The sequence below is a fragment of the Sinocyclocheilus anshuiensis genome, unplaced genomic scaffold (genome assembly GCF_001515605.1).
Source record: "Sinocyclocheilus anshuiensis isolate Anshui unplaced genomic scaffold, SAMN03320099.WGS_v1.1 scaffold179, whole genome shotgun sequence".
Lineage (NCBI taxonomy): Eukaryota > Metazoa > Chordata > Actinopteri > Cypriniformes > Cyprinidae > Sinocyclocheilus > Sinocyclocheilus anshuiensis.
The window spans coordinates 1208072-1210803 of record NW_015549577.1 but is presented as its reverse complement, the minus strand read 5'-3'; the positions used below and the strand labels follow the sequence as shown (position 1 = coordinate 1210803).

At 32.1% G+C, this 2732-nt stretch overlaps 1 protein-coding gene across 1 annotated transcript in view; it reads left to right on the top strand.

The window, feature by feature from the left end:
• The window catches only part of LOC107657495 (striated muscle-specific serine/threonine-protein kinase-like), a 91808-nt gene that overhangs the window by 41192 nt on the left and 47884 nt on the right, over window positions 1–2732 (top strand). The gene's annotated exons all lie outside the window — the stretch shown is intronic.

Below are 2732 nucleotides of genomic sequence, written 5' to 3'. Positions count from 1 at the left end.
TTGTAAAAAAAAAAAAAAAAAAAAAAGAAAAAAAATATATATATTAAATTAAACTAAAATAAAATAAATTAAAACATTTATTTTAAATTGTAATAATTTTTAACTCTCATTTTTAAAATTTAAAATTCGTTTTTCATTTTTTAAAACTATTTTTGATCAAATAAATGCAGCCTTGGTGAGCATCTTCTTTTAAAAACATTATAAATTACCGACCCTAAACCTTTGAATGGTAGTTTATTTATAAACCCCTCAGCTGTTAAAGGAATAGTTTCCCCCAATAAAATAAAAATGCTGTCAAACAGAATCAGAAAAAACTTCATTGGCCAAGTGGAGGGTTTATTTTTTTGGTTTACAGGAACTCTGAGCACTTGCGTATATTAAATACAAGATACATTGCAAGAATGAACATCTAGACTGAGTAAACGGAAACATTAACAGGTGTGTGCAGTGTGTTTCAACCATGTCAATATATATTAGGTACTGTTTTTTTATTGCATAATGTCCAATATAATATTAGTAAAAGTAATGGACCATACAGTAGTGGTTCTTAACAGTTATAGATGGATATGGGAACTTCTTATTCCTGAATTTTTCTGGTGCCCAGTGGTCTGTACCGAAGTACAAAAACATTATGTCCTGGGTGTGTAGCTTTCATGATTTAGTTTTCTTGCCCTTTTCCTCACTCTGGAGGTGTATAGGTCCTGGCAGGAGGGCTGGATGCGCACATGCCATTACAAACCCATAGGCTATTTTCTTTTGTGACACACAAAAAGGACAATCTTTTTTTTCATACAATGGCAGTTCATAGCGACCATGGCCATACAGCTTCAAAAAACAGCATTAAAAAAAAAAAAAAACTTAAAAAAGTAAGTAGCCCATACAAATTATTTGCTATATTCTGAGTCTGCTGTGATAGTTTATGTAAGGAACAGAAAGAAAGTTTGTTTTCCCCTTCATTGATAATCTTCCCCTCCACTGAAGCTCTGAAATCTCATTTGCCTTTGCATTTAGATTTAAAAATGGTACATTGACCAAACAGAACATAATTTCTCACCTGTAAACATGACGAGCCAGTGAACATGACCTTTTCAGTGAATAATGAGCTACATTTCAGTCTGATCCTCACACAAAGCTATCGTATGGCTTACAAAGACTTGGAATCTAATGCATGAGTCAAATGGACTATTTTTATAGTTCCTTTGGGGCTTTTTTGTTTGTTTATTTTTGGTTCTTTTGGAGCTTAACATGCTTTGTCACAATTAGCTTTCAGTGTAAGGAATTGCATACAGCATATGGGTTTGGAATGACATGAGGATGAGTAAATAATGACATTTTTAATCTTTCATGTTAAAAAAAAATGCTTTGATATTGGTTATTCTGATTAAGAAAATGTTAATGCAAAACTTGCATTAGTTGATGCTAAAGTGACTTAAATCACACATTCTGCTTATTTTGGATGTGTTTACAGTCACTGCTGTTCACTCAGATAAATCACACATTATGCTAAATCTCTAGGCATTTCTGGTAAGACAGCTGCTCAGAGGGGTAATAATAAAGAGGTAACCGCAAACAGAAGCTCACACATTAACAACAAAAGATGAAAGCCACAAGTCAAATATATTTAAATATTCACAGGTATTTGAATGTGAAGTGTAAATGCATATCCATTTTTTATTTTTTATTTCTTTATTTCTCTTTATCTATTGACGTTAGGTCCAGTTATAATGTTTATAATATCAAAATGGTCATAATTCACCTATTCAAGACCATTCTCCACGCTAGATATTAGAATTAAACAGGCAGGCTTTTTTTTTTTTATTGTGATCTTGTTCATATCCATAAAGTGCATACATGCATTTTTTTTTGTACATTTTGTATATTTAGTGTCTTTCCAAATGCATGGAAACGTGTGCTTGAACCACGCTTTTAGTATGAAAACCTATGAATAATAATGAGATGAGGTTGCATGTATATCATCTAATTTAAGGTGTTATACATAACTATTCTTGGTTGGAGGCTGGACGTGGTTGGTTTGTGCATGTGTGATTTTTTTTATTTTAACCAAAAAAAAAAAACCCAACAACTTAATATTCATGAATATAGCAGGGATTAAAGTTCCGTCGCTACGACGGATTTCCATCAGTTCATAAAGACAGTCACTTGCTTCATTCCTGAATGATTCAGCCGTTCGAACAAATCAATTGAATTAATGATTCAGTGATAAAATCGTGACTTGCCGCCACCTGTTGGCGGATTTAGTTTCATTTTTAGCGTATAATTTCAGTTATTTAAATCATATTTCTGTATTCAAAATTTTATATTTAAAACATTAATCTCCACATGAATTTATGAATTTAATTGCACTCATGCCACCTCTGAGCCTCATTAAACGTCTGAAAATGTACCTACAAGCCACTTGTGTTCTTCTCTGCCAGCTCTGTAGTACAAATTAATTTATTAATACTAATTTCATATGATTGGTAACTTTTATTTGTCTTATTCTACTTCTTATTATATTGCAGGGGTTAAAGCAAAAAAAAAAAAATCTTCTGACTGAAAGTTTTTCTTCGACCAAACCCCATTCCTCAGCCATACCTGTCACACACACAGTATATGAGCAGTTTTTTCTTCTTGTAATTAGGAGCGCCTGTCCTCCTAATTTAAAAAAATTAGGAGCACCTTCTGATCAATAATCAAAAATTCTGATCAAAAATTAGCCTTCCTAATACGAG